Genomic DNA, 16,023 nt, shown 5'->3' on the forward strand with positions numbered 1-16,023 from the left:
GTGTAAAACAGGATTGAGGTCCATTTTATCCAGTGTATACCTGAGGGTCAAGGAGGCTATTGCCCCTATAGCCCCTCTGGATTTTCCCTTGTATGTATATATATGTATATTGTGTGTGTGTGTGTTTGAAAACAAAAACGTTTGGGAGGTGATATGTGACACCAAAATACGACAAAATGTATAGATGAAACAGGGTGCACAAATGCTTCCTTTCCGAGTTTAGGCTGCTGAAAACATGAAAGAGTTAACTTTAAATGATCATAGCTCCGAAACTTGGGAGCTACCGTAGTCGGGTTGTGACTTCACTTAGGAACTAGTTACATACCCTATCCCCAAAAATCTGTTTTATAATCCTGTGATACTTCCGCAACAATTTTATAGAGATAGTTGGCGAGTACTTTAAATTAAATGCCCGTAGCGAAAGTCCCTCTATAAAAATTGTTGCGTGCCTACCTTAGATTCTCATATAGTCTCGCTGCTGAAAAGGGACGCTAAACTGAAAATCAAATCATCTCGTTTCCTCTCGTCAGGAACACTAAACTTTGTTAAGGCGATTACACCTTTCAGTTGAGCAAGTGATGTCTTCTTAGAGGTACACAAAATTTTAAGTAGCATATTAAAAGAAAAAAAAATAGATAAAGCGTGATACTCTTGTTTATGGTAAAATTGTATTATTTTGTTTTTTTTTTAAAAAAAAAGAATAAATAGCATAATTTATTTGGGATATAATTACCTATAATTTGTATTACTGATGCTGATTTGTGTATACATTTGAGAGGGCAGCACTGTGGCTCAGTGGTAGATCACTTACTTCTGGTGCCTTGGTTCCATCCCCGACCAAGTAAGTTTGCGGTGGATAACATAGTGTCCGTGGATTTCCTCGGGGTACTCCCGTTTTCTCCCCGCATTCTCATTCCACCAATTATTCCATCACCCTAAAGGGCATATTTGTGGGACGTTAAAAACTGCAAAATTTAATTTCAAGATTTCATGTATAACTTTGGGGGTGAATTCATGCTTTTGAGATCTAATCTAACGATGCATCAATGAGGATGTTCATATACATACATTTGTCGAAGCAAATTTCGAGAGAAAGCTCGACTCCCAGGATCGAATTCATCAATTTAAATTGCGAATATTTTACATCTGAGAACTCACGCTTTAATGCAAATTATCTTCATGGTATGCGAAAATAAAAGGTTAAATACCACTGCCCTAAGTCCTTAGAAGAACATTGTATTTACGAACTTAAATTTGAAGCTTGAACCACGATAGAAATAATAATAATAATAATAAAAAAACAAGAAAAAATATATGAAATGAAATCTTTGAGTTTTACGTCCCACGTTTATGCCGGTTAGGGAAAAGGAGACGGTGATGATGAGAGATGAGTGAAATGGTGGAATGAAGAAAGTGGGAGGGAACGGGAGAACCCCGAGAAAAATCACGAGCACGGTGTTTGTCCACCACAAAGTCCACATGGCGCGAGCTGGGTTCGAAACCGGGTCCCCAAGCACCAGAGGTGAACGCTGTACCACTGAGCCACCGCGCCCCCAAAAAACAAGAAAAGTGTAACAGCAACAACAAAAAAACATTAGAAGACACGTGAGATATGCAATGCAAACACGAGAAAGGACACATACACACATGCCAAAAAATACAGTGCTTGGTTTATGGCAATTTAATGTTTGTTTCGAGCATCAAATATATGCATACCTACTAGGCGGGACGTACTAATGTTGGACCCGAACCACTTTTCAACATTATATACGAAGCAAACTCCACAACCTGGAAAGGACACCGGTTCCACATTCACAGAGAACACGTGTGTTAACCTCTTGACCATTAAAAAAATATCTTCTTGAAATATCAACTTACACAAAACGTTTGTCATAGCATGTACACATTCGCAACTTATTTCAATGAATGTGGCTGCGCGTAGCATAGTCGGTAACACTCTCGTATTTGGTGCGAGTGGTGCCAGGTTCGAACGCCAGAGAACACACTCGGTCGAAGATGTGTACAAGCTTTTCCAGGCCAAGAATCCTGACCGAGGTTTTCCTAGGTTTTCCCCATTCACACCAGACAAATGCGGGGATGGTACCTAACACACAGATTCCAGGCCGCTTCCTTTCATTGGAGAGTGTGTTCGTTGAGGACGTCATCCCTCATACGTGTGAGGGGCTAACACGGCCATAGATTCCAAAACCTCAGAAATCTAATTTCTAATCCGTAACTTATTTTAAAGAAGGTATGAAATAATATATATATATATATATATATATATATATATATATATATATATATATATATATATATATATATATATATATATATATATATATATATATTAGGCTGCAGAAAATGCTACATAATATGCACTTACTTAGAAAACTTCCGTATCTTTCCATTCAAAAGGAAAATTGTAAAATTTTTGCGTGAATATAGCTATTTTCCCGGTATTTTATTTTAGTTCTAAATTAAATAATAAATAATTCTATTAATTTAGCTGCTAAAATCTTTCAGTTTCACGTCCCACGATTATGCCGGCTAGGATAAAGGAGACAGCGATGGTAAGAAATTAAAATGGTGGAATGGAGAAAACGGGAGAACCGGAGAAAACACACTGATGCGCTCTTACTCCACCACAAAGCTCGCTTGGCGCGAGTTGGAATCGAACTAAGAACACCATGCATCAGAGGTGAGTACTACCACTGAGCTACCGCGGCCCCACTAATTTAGCTGCTAAACAGATTTTTTTTTTTTTTAATTTGACAATTGTCGTAAAAAGGGTGGTGAAACTGGGTCTGATCCACCTACAGGAATACTATAAAAAGCGAGGCCTATATTATTCGAGTTCCGTAAATTGAAAAAAAAAAAAAAAAAAAAAAACTGAAGTTCAGTGGCTTCCAGCTCCGCTAGGCCTGCCACGCCATTTTAGAAACCACCGATTGCGAAGCTAAATCTTCATTTGTTCATGCAAAAAAAAAAAAAAAAATACTGTTACAAACTAAGTAAATACTAATAATTTGTAAATAGTAAAATATGTGTCATGAAAACGTTCAAAATATACTTTTGCGTCTCAGCTAACTTTGGCGGCGCTGCACATTACAAAAGGTAAACTCCGAGCTTATTCGTGGCAATACGGGATGACCGGCATCAGATAGCGAAGGGAACAATTTTCGCTCGGATCCCTCGTTAAACTGTAGGTCCACGTTTCCTATAACTTCGGTACGGAAATGTACATTAAACTCTAAACGAACCAGCCAACGAAGGATGGCCTTTTTTAAATTTTCATTAAAGTTTCTTGACAATTACTATGTTCAAACACAGTTGTTGGGCAATAGGAAAAAAAAAAAAACATACTACAACAACGACTTATAGTTATTAAGTAGTGATTTAGTGAACTGTATTCTTCCTACTACGGAGAATTGCAGTTTCAGAGGATTATCACATGCTTTACTGGAAACAAGACGTGAAAAAATAAATACAAATTAACAAATACTAATACACACTAATTAAAGAATTACCCTCTGTTGGTAAGATAGATGTATTATACATCGTTGAACCTAACATATAGTTCTGATAATCTCAACACTAGGTACATACACGTTCGTTTAACACAAGCATGTTCAAGTTGGAATAGGGAGTGAGCCAACCACAGAGTACTTACTGGCATTGAGGGCCGTACGAGACAATGTCGTACAGTAATAGCAAAGGAACATTAAAACTGTTATTATGGTAACCAAATATTTACTTACCAAAGAAAGTTTTTTTTTTTTTTTTTTTTTGACGTGTGCAGCAACTTTGAATTTGTGGTCGACAAGGAAGAGAATTTCCTTGCACCACCGACAATGGCGAATTTCAAATACATGAAGCATTCTGGATCCCGAAAAAAAAAAAGTCGTTAGTTCTTTAGGTGCTGTGGGTCAGATCTTTAGATCGTAAATGGGTGAGTACGATCTGCTTGGGAAAAAGACAGCACGCAATTTCGAAGAATTAAGCCTGGTTAATTAAACCACCTTAAAATATTATTACGGTACTGCAATTTTTAATACTTTGATTTCTTGTCGAAAAGACACAACTATATTCAGAGTGCAAGTATTTTGTAATGAAAAGTTCTACTTCTAAAAAATAAGTTTCAAAATAAACGCAATTGGTGAAAAAAAAATCAAGAAGTGTTACGTAACAAAGGGGGAGAGTTTAGGTCTTGCGTTACAATGTGTATCAAGGGGGAAGGAGGGTGCAAAATTTTGTCAAAAATAGTCTTAAGTAATATGTGGGCGACCCCTAATTACAATTATACTTAAAAGTGTTCAATGGTAAGGAATGGTAGCAAAAATGTCGAATCCCCTCAACACTGCCATAATTGAAAAATGGAGGGTGATATGAACGTAGAACACACATACGCTAAAAAGCGTGGTTATTTCCGAGGTTTACATGAAGGCGCAATCATTATGAGAGGAGATCAAAATCATCCGATATGAGGTTACATCATCATCTTTTTTTACCAATGGAGGTTTTTTTTTTTTTTAATATCACTTACCTTAATGTTTTCCCTTCTTCTCCCCTCGTCTTGATTTTCGTCTTTCAATTCTTCACCAACTGCAACTCTTCCCAACTGCACTCCAGGCCTCTCGTAGTCGAAGTAGCTGCAAAATGATGCAATCATCAGAGTCTTCTATCGGCAGAGTCTTCCGATTGCAGAGTCTTCCAGCAACTCACATCCGCCGCTGGAAATATCCAATAGGAACACACTACAAGAAGAGACATGCAATTCTATTCGTCAGCGATAAACCTCTACTCCGAATGTATATCAATTTACACCACACTACACATCCGGAACGACATCTATAGGGCTACATTGAAACGTATGACGTAACTGTTGTTTAGCATTCAAACACCCTTAAGTTACGTCATGTAAAGTTTAGTGACGATTAGGGTTGCCAGATATTACGTATTTCCCGTAAGTTTTAGGTTTTTCTGACATGCTTTTACTATGCACAACATATAGACGTATGAATGCCATGCATCGCAAAAAAAAAAAAAAAAAAAAAATCATTTATTCCCAAAAATATGACAACCCCAGTGTTAAACATTATTTCGTTTACTGTAAGCATGCATAAGTCACTGATTGCTGGTGCGGAATCTAGCCGTGAACGCCATCTTTGCTTGCATATTTTGAGTCTCTTTCAGCTGATGTACACACCATTTAAAAATAAAGGATTTTTTTTTCATGATACCTTGAAACCTTGAAATTATTTACGTAATATGTAAGCCAGTGATGCCAAGTCGTGGAAAATCCCATTTTCTCGTATTTTTTGACATTAATTTTTGGAATGCCAATAAAGGGAATTTTCGTGAAACATTTAGTGTATATGGGATTTTTATATATTTGTTTTATCGAAGTAAAAAAAAAAAACTCTATGAGCGGGAAGTGGGCTAATGGCGCTTAAATAAATGTGAAATTTTGTTGATGCTCATGTTAATGTGAAAGCTAGGGACTTCTGAATCTCAAAAAAAAAAGTAACTTGCACTCTGTAATTTAAAAAAAAAAAATCCTGAATGGACGAAAGTAAATTGTTAAACAACAAATAGCTAATTTCTAAAACATACCACATGAAATAACTGCAGAAAAGTTTATCTAGTCCTATTACATTCAGTAGAAAATTGTGTCACATAAGTGTGATGGAAAGACTAGGTTGTAATAACAAACTGTTCTTGGTTTCAACAATAATTTCAATCATCTCTTTTAATTAAAAGAAATGCTTATTTAGAAGTTTTGGAAGATCGAAAATAACCCCATCCTAAATATATATAAAACTACACGAACTTACTCACTCACTGACCTAAAAAAAACGGGTACTGCTGGTTGACGTAGAAAGTTGAAATTTGGCATGATTGTTGCTTTTCGCGACTAATATACAGGAAAATTGCCAAAAGTGAATATTTTGAATTTAAGGGGGTCTAAAGGGGGGTGAAGAAATTTCTCATGTTAATGAAATGGACCCTATTTGGACTTTCATTCTCACGTTTTACCACTTGGAATAAAAACTTGAAATTCAGTATGCTTGTACATTTTATGTAGAGTTGTTTAACAAAATCATTAAGTACAAAAAAAAAATCAACTTTAGAGTGTTTTTATGAGAAACTGAAAAATCTTTACCATGTTATTTGTATGGGACATCTTCTAGACCCCAAAATGTTCAGGCATTTCTGGTAGGATCAGAATGATGAAATTCGCCCTTTCTTTACTGACAAGGGAAGAAGGGCAGATTATATATCGAAGTGGAAAATGATTTGTATACCAATCGAAAGCACTAATAACCTCTATCACGAAACTGTAATAAAAAATTTCCGAATGCATACACTTTGCGAGTTATATGAATATACAGGGTGTCCAGAAAATCTGTTTCCAAACTTTGAAATTGCAAACGATGAGACAGATATCAAAATAGGAAAACACATGTTCGATGATTTTAAAAGTAGAACATATCAAAGCAAAAAGTGCTGTCCCAGGGCCACCCGAATCGTCTTAGGCGGGTTCCAACTCAAAAATTGCAAAAGATAAGGGGGTCAAGTAGCATATCGTTGAAAATCTGTTGGGAAATGAAAGAAGACGGAACAAGTTTCGACTCCTTAATTTACCGTGTACAAAATAGCAGCCAGTCAAAATGTCAGTAAAAACGTCATTGTAAAGTCTATGGCCACCCGAAAAACGCTGAAACCGTAAAACAGATGTCAAAACAGGAAAACATGTCTGTCATATTTTCAAAAGTACAATGATTCAAAGTAAAAATATTTGTCCCAGGATCCTCCACAGGTTCTCGGACGGGGTCCTACTCAAAATTTTAAAAATGCAAGTGGGGTCAAGTAACATATTGTTTGTAAGTTGTTGTTAAATGATAGAAGATGGAACAAGTCTTGATGTTCTAACATAACATTGTGCAAACATCTTGGTTTTAGTTCTTCTGTCTGTAGTCGAGTTTTAGTTTGTTTTCACTTTAATTATTGTACTCAACTGAAAGAAAGGAAATGGTTCTACTGTGAGATTCTGCTCTTTGGGCCCAGTAATGTCTAAATAAATAAAAAAAATATAATAAAATAAAAGCAAATTAAGAAAAGAAAAGAAAAGAAAAGAAAAAAGAAAAGAAAAGAAAAGAAAAGACATAGAATTTGCTATCTTTGAGTATAGAGCTGACTAGTGAACATATAATGTACAACCACGAAAATAAACAAGTAGAGGTTGGAGCCATACGAAATAAAGACGTTTACCTCTACTTATTTATGTTTATGACTATACAATAGTGGTACTTATGTTCGTTGTCTGGATTATCAATTATAAAATGATTCAAACAAATAAAAATTCTTGCACCAGGAACAGCGAATGCCCTCGGAGAATCGAAATGAAGATGTACATTTTGTCCAGCCGCAATTGTACACTGGGTAATTTTAGAGAGTCGAGGATAGTTCCGTCTTCTGTCATTTCTCAACAGATTTCCAACGATATGCTACTTGACCCCCTTATCTTTTGCAATTTTTGAGTTGGACCCCGCCTGGTACCCTGATGGTGGCCCTGAGACAACATTTTTTGCTTTGATACGTTTTACTTTTAAAATGATCAAACGCATATTTTCCCGTTTTGGCACCTGTCTCATCGTTTCCAATTTCAAGAGGATTTTCTGGACACCCTGTATATTCATATAACTCGTACAGGAAATGCATTCGGAAAAATTTTATTACAATTTCGTAATAGGCGTCATTAGTGCTTTCGATTGGTATATAAACCATCTTCCACTTCGATATATAATCTCTCTCTCTTCCCTTGTGAGAAAGTACCCAATGTGATGATTCCTTTAAATTGGAGAGGGGAGGGGAACTCAAATGTTTGACCCAGCATAGAGTACTGTATGATTTGTGATGTTAAGCAGATAAAACTTGGCATATAAACTTCTTTTAAAAACAGACACGTGACACAGCTGTTTAGAAAATTCCCATTTTAAGAGAAAAGGAGCACTTTCTATTTTTTCCCGCATTGAAGGCGATGTTTTGTGTTGTTTGTTATCGCATCGGAAAAGGGTCACAGCTAAACTGCCACACTCGGAAAATGTCAAAACGCCCACAGAGATGGTTATATGCTCCCAACCAAATGAACAAATCTCTGAAAACCACGAGCGGTCATAATCCCCCATAGACAAAACCCCTACATTGAAGAAATGTCAAAACGTGCACAGAATCTGTCATAACTCCCACATAAGTGGACAAATTCTCAAACGCATGAATGGTCATAACTCTCACAGCCAAAAACTCAACATACGAGGGCTAGTCAAGAAAGACTTGGACTGATTTTTTTTTCTAGGCAATTTATTATTACTCAGCAACAGGCACATGGTCCTTTTCAAAGTAGTCCCCGCCCATTTGAACGCACTTTTTCATTCGAGTCTTCCAGTCCTCAAACACGTGTCGCAGGCCATTCTTTGAGAGGTCCTTCAAAACCGCCTCCGATGCCTTCAGAACCTCGGAATTATCGGAGAAGCGGCGTCCACGCAGTCTGGATTTTAGGGCAGGGAATAGAAAAAAGTCGCACGGTGCGGTAGGCGTCTCCACCATCCTCAAACCTTTGCAACAGCTCCCTGCAAGTCTCCACTCGAACGGCCTTCTGCTCTGGTGTCAGGAGTCGCGGAATCCATCGCGCACACACTCGGCTCATGTGCAGGTGGTCATGCAAAATTTTGAAGGCACTGCTATGAGATATGCGTAGTGCGGCTGCCAGATCGTCGATACTGATGCGGCGATCTTCTCTAACAATGACTGCTGCCGTGTTAATGTTCACCTCAGTAACAGCTGACGCTGATACACCTGGTCCACCAGCTTTCGTGATTGTCATTCGGCCCTCTTTAAACTCTTTGAACCACCAGAACACGGTACTTCGTGGCAGAGCGTCATCTTTGTAGGCTGCTCTCAACATTCCTAGAGTTTCTGTTGCACTTTTCCCCAGGCGATAGCAGAACCGTATAGCTGCAAATTGTTCATCTCGTAATGACTCCATTTCTTCTACAGGCGACTTCTAGAGGCGGCGCAGAACATCAACTGCAATAAAAAGTCGTGGTTACCAGACATGCAATGATTCCTTAATAACATTTTATATATATGCACAGCAAGACCCACCCTACTTGTATGCCAAACTATGAAGCTCCAGCGTTAACAGAACTGCCGGGAAAAAAATCAGTCCAAGTCTTTCTTGACTTGCCCTCGTATTTTCGAGATAAATGGCCATAATTCCCAACGGCCATAAACTCAACACAAATTTAAAAAAAAAAGTTACGGTCAATATCCCCAAGTAAAGGGAGAAAATCCACACACTCAGAAACTGTCACAACTGCCGCATAAAGGACAAAACTGCACACAATTGGACAAATCCCGCAAACATAGATACGATTATCTTTTCACATGTAATTTTTACAGGCTCAAAATAAAATTAAAAAAAAAAAACTCCCCAAAACGCTTATGATTCAAAGTGAACAAGGTGATAAGTTGACAAAACACCCACAGGTCAAAACCAGTGGCGTAGCACACTTTTGTGGCCCCCCCGCAAAGTATAGAGAAGGGGCCCTAGTTTTAAAGCCGATAGAAATAAGATTGAAGTTCTACTTCTTTAAATCTTTATTCATCGCAAGACTTCGGGGCCCCCTATACGTCGGGGCCGCCGTACTGCGTTGGTTGCGGGGGCAGCTGCTACGCCACTGGTCAAAACAGTCATTCTATGGGGGTTATGACCGATTATATGGGCATTATGACATATATTGAATGTAGGTGGTTTAGGTTGTGGGGATTGTGACTGTTCGTGCACTTAAGGAACTTGTCCATATGTGTGGTGGCTATGACCGCTTATGTGGGCGTTTTGACATTTTCCAAGTGTGAGAGGGGCTTGGCTATGCGGATTTTGATCTAGATCTATCGCATCACAGAAAGTTGAATGAATATTTTGAAATGAATTTTGGAGTATACATAGTACCTACCTCGAGCCAGATTTCAATCATCGATTTGATTAGACCTGCATTAATGGAGCCATGAGGTTGAGAACTAATGTGGAAAATATAGTATTTCACGATGTATTTAAGTTAGGAAGATGAAACTCTCTATTACAAATGAGTAGTCAAGTGACAATATTTTCCGAAGTTTTAGTTCCTTAATTCTATATTATTTTCCTCACATTGGAGTTGAGTTGATTTTGAGTTTAACGTCCCTTTTAACAGCTAGGCTGTATGAGACGGGGCCTACTGATTAACGTGGAATCCGAACCACATGAGCTTCTGCCGGGAATCGAGCCCGGGTCTCTCATGCGAAAGGAGCGTACGCTAACCCCTTAGCCACGAAGGAACTCTTCCTCAAATTGGAATCGACCAGATCTACTGTATGTGATTACATCGCGGAGAAAGACATAAGTTAGAAATGACTTTGTAGACTGCTGATATCGCCCGACAGCAACTTCATATTTAGAGTTTCACTGTTGAGCACGATAAGTATCTGGTAGCTATGCAACCACACGCAACAGATATAGAAGTGTCCACCAATTTGTATCTGTGTACGACACCACTCACCATCCTGTTTACTAGGCATATTTTCGGGAAATTCTTGTGTCCCTTTGGGGAATCCGTTGCCAACGAATTGCAGGGCTTTTAACCGTGCATGCTGAAATAAAGCAAGTATGACTTTGAACGTCTTTTTTTTTTTTTTTTTTTTTTCAAGCCGTACTGTCTGCATTGCACAGCTTTTGAAGTATACCCTCTGAAGTTCATTTTCCCACACTATCTGCAACATATCTATGAAACAACCCATTGTAGAACACATGTTTACTGAGATTTTTTGCTCATTTTCCGCGATAGGACTCACCTCCCGAAAAGTGTTGGTTAATTTCCTTTTATTTTCTTTTTTTTTTTCAAATTTTGTTTGGATAGATGGTTTATTCATTTAAGACCTACACTGTTATGTAGCTGTTTCTTTGCATGTAACTATGATACGCATACTCTTAACAGTGACAGAGCTCCTCCGTGGCTAAGCGGTTAGCGTACGCGCCTTTGGCGCGGGAGACCCGGGTTCGATTCCCGGCAGGAGCTAATGTGGTTCGGATTCCACGTTAATCAGTAGATCCACGTCTCATATAGCCTCGCTGCTGAACGGGACGTTAAACTCAAAATGAACTCAACTCTTAACAATGACAATAATTCCCTACTATTATGTTTCTGACTATTCTCTACGCTCTGCTATTCTCTTTGCACCAATGTTATAACAATTTACTTTCATTATTCGTTCGTATTTTATACTAGCAGCGTTCACCCCGCTTCGCTGCGGTCACCCCGGAACGCAATAAACTTTGTTACTTAGATAATTTTTACTTTTTCGCTTTCAAGTGATATGATAAAAACCATAGAAGATTGCAGTAAATCTTAACATTATATCGCCTGTCATTTATGTTAACCCGCCGAGTGACACGGTCATGCGGGTTGCATATACATACGTTTATTTTTATACCTATGATGAACTAACAAAGGATTTGTACGTAATGGACACCTGAATGGTCAATTATCTCAAGACACTGGTAATTAAAAATTAAAGTGATATGATAAAAACCATCTAGGGTCCAAATCCTAACAACCCCCCAAAAATGAAAGAAATTGGTTCAGCCGTATTAGCGTGATGAGGGAACAAAGGATTTGTGCGTTCTCTTTTATATATAAGATTTTATTTCAATTTATTTCAAATTAGAAAATTGTAATTTAAATATATTTCATGATTCTTTAGCATTCTCCATATCAGCAGCAGGTTATCAAATATACAAAGAGGGTTCAATAACTTTTGCAGAGATGGTTATAATATTTTTATTAGTTGCAATATGATAATCAAATTTTAGTTCAACATACAGCATAGCCACAATTATCCGCGAGTGCTCCGACATTTGTTTTCGAACCTGCTGCAGTTACTTTTCATAAGTACTCAACATGCACATAAGTACTGGATGTTTTAAAACATAAAATGAATTACATTTTAAAAATTAATATTTCTAAAAATAGTGCACGTTTTGAAATACAATTCTATTCTGAGCAGAAGTCGATTGTTGTAAGGTATGCAAAAACGGAATTGGGAAGACTGATTTGTGTGGTAGTAATTTACATTCATTGTTCCCTGCAGAATGGGAGTCCTCGGACAACCACTTGGAGGGTTAATTACGAACCTTAAAAAATCCAATTCAAGAACCTGGAAAATACAATAGGTCTTACAGTACGAAGGTCGAAAATTAGTGACAGGTTCAGAAACATGGACATTACCCAGAAATGACGAAAAACAAATGAAACCTTTCGAAATGTGGGTGTGGAGAAGAATGGAGAGAATTATTTCGGGTCGAATGAGAGCGTGTTATAAATGGTTGGGAAGAAAATAAACTTTAGATATTATTGAGAAGAGAAATATAAGGTGCCTTCCATTTCAATTCAGGCAGAGCATGTACCATCACCATCTCAGATATTGTTGAAACTTTTTTTATAGCAACTAGACATGTTTTTAAGAGACCCATATTTTTTTTGTTTTGTCGAAAAAAATTTTCCCGCCAAGTAATGGGCCATCAAAGACGGGGAGTACAATTTATGAATTGTAGAAGACATGGAAAATGGGCAATTTCGGAGCCTCACCATTCGGCTATGGAGACAGGTAGAGTTATAATTCTTGTTGTGGTATGTACATAGGGATATAAATAAACTATATTTTACTATAGTTTGGTTTACGCATGCGTATCTTTTTGTACATAAATTAACAAATGAACGTCAATTTATCTGAAAAGTCGAAGTTTGCGAATTTTTTTCGAGCACTTCCGGTTCGAATTTTAAAATTCTGTTTTCACGGTTGGTAAGACCTAGTTACCGGCTTTCCGAAAAAATTTTTGTATCGCTTCTGTGGTCAACCGTTTTGTCGCAAAAAATTCGAGAAATTGTAAAATTTTCAAAAATCGCCATTTTTGGGCGCCATTTTCTCGAAAACACCATTTTTTAAAATTCTGAAATTTCGTCAGATGGTTCAACTTTACCTGAATAATAAACACACCAAATACCATTCTCGACCAATGCTTCATGGATTAACTGCAGCCTTTTAAAGTTAGCAAAGTTTCGTTAATTTTGATGTCACAGTTAGCAACACTGGGAACAATGAAAGTGCAATGATTTGATGATGTTTGTGGTTCACATTCATTAAATGAAGAATAAAAGGTTTTCTTGGCTGGTTTTTTATTATTTTGAACAAAGAGGCTCTCTGAAATAGTAAAATGAGCCCCCCTACTCCTCCGTTTTCTTAAACTGAAGTAATCTGAGGTGGAAATTACGATTACGAAACACACAAATTTTAAGTTTACTTGAAATGGCCATCCAATGAATTCTGATGATCTATAAAAGGCCTAAACTATTACCTCGGTATGATTTGGAATGTTCCAGACAAAGTCTCAATTAAGTGCGATGTCATTACAGTGATCGAAAAATGACAAAAAGTTAAAAAAAAATCGAAAGGTTTTCTTACGCGTTCCAAAGAAATTTACTGAATTTTTAAACAGAACAATCCCAGCATAAAAATGGGTCACTCGGAATTTTATAGTATTCGACTAAAGTGTGTCAGTACGCAACCTGAGAGGGAAGTGTGTGTGTGTGTGTATTGTGCAAATTTTAGTTAGCTGCTACTGCGTTGCTACAAATCAAAGGTGCAACCTGTATTGAAGCTGTCATGAGTGACCTATTTCCTTTAGTAGTATGATCCGTAGAAAATGACAACTGTCTTCTTCAAGAATGTGGTGAATGTCTTGGAGTGGAAGAAATAAGTGTGCAGTCTTTAATTATTGATCCTGATGAAAATTATAGTGTTACGTATGCCATATGGGAAAACAATAATCTCGTTAAAAAACTGTGCCACTTTCTTTTTTCGTATCGTACATTGCTGGTTTAACTGTAAGAATTGTAATTCATGACTACATCAAGAAAATCCAAAGAGAATCAATTGCTACCGAAAACCACCGTATAAAATTTCAAGATACAAATTCTATTTTACTTCAGGTGGACTTCGTTGAAAACTGGACTATTATTCTGCAAAGTGCAATTCAGAGTTATCACCGAAATATGAAACAATTGACAGTTTTGTTGTAATAAACGACGATAAAACACACGATTCGGCTCATGTACTCATAGTCATAGACAAGATTCTAAACATACTCGAAGAAAAGCGAAAATATATTTTATAGAAAAAGGTTTGAATACGTGAAAATAGGTGTCTACAATTTCCCAAACCCTGTCAGTGATTTCTGATGGTGCTGCATCCCACTTTAAAAATCGCTTTCAGATGTTCGAGATGCAGACAGGTCCGATAAAGCAGTGTTTTTGCAGTTAAAACCGGTCATGCAAGGGTCTCTGCGACGGTAGTGGGGAAGGGGGCTAAGAATGTGGCAACTCGCCATAGCCTTAGGCTAAAACAGATACACAGTATTAAAACCGCAGAAGAAAAAAATGAAATGAAATCTTCAAGTTTTATGTTCCACGGTTATGCCGGTTAGGCGAAAGGAGACGGTGATTATGAGAAATGAATGAAATGGTGGAATGCAGAACGGCACGAGCTGGGATTGAACCAGGGACCCCAAGCACCGGAAATGAACGCTCTACCACTGAGCCACCGTGTCCTCACTAAAATCGCAGGAGAATTCGTGAATATAGTGCAAGTACAAACTCCGGGTATTACTCTCGTTTTGTTACCTGGAACTGAATTCGACGACTTCCGGAAGAAAAAAGGGTAAGTATGCGACCGGTAACTGGTATTCAACGAAGTTATCTTTGGCTTTCGGAAAATTGCGAAGTTTTTATGGCAGTAACGGGTCACCATGAACTAACTTCATACTTCCCCAAAAATCGAACTTTTGCAATTCAAAGTGTAGATTTAAGAAATTTGCAAAAGGGAACTTTTGTTATATACATATATGTATGATAACCAGTGGTGCGTAGCAGAAATATTATGAATAAATCATGAATTACGTGAAGTTTAAGTGCTGTTTATGCTTCCAAATGAATCTTCAGCAGGGTACAGGTTTCCAGAAGAGCATAAGAGAAGTGAAAATAAGTGTTTTGTGACTATCGACAATGTGCTACGCAGGGGCGGATCCAGGACGGACTTCTGGGGGGGATTGTAATACTGCTACTTAGAGCTACTTTTAAGAGCTCCAAACTCTGGGATGGGTTTTATTTATATATATATAAGAAAGTTTCTTCTTCTGGGGGGGGGGCGGCAATCGTCCCCCTAGATCCACTCCTGGATGAGTTATGAGTGAAGCAACATCTATTGGAGCATCTGCACGGTTACATGCTATTAGCAAAGACAACAACAACCAAGCAAATGATTGGTCCATGTAAAAAAAAAAAAAAAATAATAATAATAATAATAATAATAATAATAATAAAAAAATAAATCAGTGAAATTTTGTTTCCGAAGACCTTTTTAAGTAAGTGAACTTGAAATTTGTGTGTTTCGTAACCGTAATTTCCACCTCAGATTACTTCAGTTTAAGAAAACGGAGGAGTAGAGGGAGGTTCATTTTACTATTTCAGAGAGCCTTTTTAATCAAAATAATAAAAAACCAGCCAAGAAAACCTTTTATTCTTCATTTAATGAATATGAACCACAAACATCATCAAATCATTGCACTTTCATTGTTCCCAGTGTTGCTAACTGTGACATCAAAATTAACGAAACTTCGCTAACTTTAAAAGGCTGCAGTTAATCCATGAAGCATTGGTCGAGAATGGTATTTGGTGTGTTTATTATTCAGGTAAAGTTGAACCATCTGACGAAATTTCAGAATTTTAAAAAATGGTGTTTTCGAGAAAATGGCGCCCAAAAATGGCGATTTTTGAAAATTTTACAATTTCTCGAATTTTTTGCGACAAAACGGTTGACCACGGAAGCGATACAAAAATTTTTTCGGAAAGCCGGTAACTAGGTCTTACC

At 37.4% G+C, this 16,023-nt stretch overlaps 1 protein-coding gene across 1 annotated transcript in view; it reads right to left on the minus strand.

The window, feature by feature from the left end:
• The window catches only part of LOC145674534 (uncharacterized), a 123,109-nt gene extending 118,468 nt beyond the window's left edge, over window positions 1-4,641 (minus strand). Inside the window, exon 1 of the mRNA XM_081744690.1 lies at window positions 4,547-4,641. The gene's annotated coding sequence lies outside the window, so the exon portion shown is untranslated. The remainder of the gene's footprint in view (window positions 1-4,546) is intronic.
• Window positions 4,642-16,023: the final 11,382 nt, after the last annotated feature.

The sequence above is a fragment of the Thermobia domestica genome, chromosome 17 (genome assembly GCF_964235325.1).
Source record: "Thermobia domestica chromosome 17, izTheDome1.hap1.1, whole genome shotgun sequence".
Lineage (NCBI taxonomy): Eukaryota > Metazoa > Arthropoda > Insecta > Zygentoma > Lepismatidae > Thermobia > Thermobia domestica.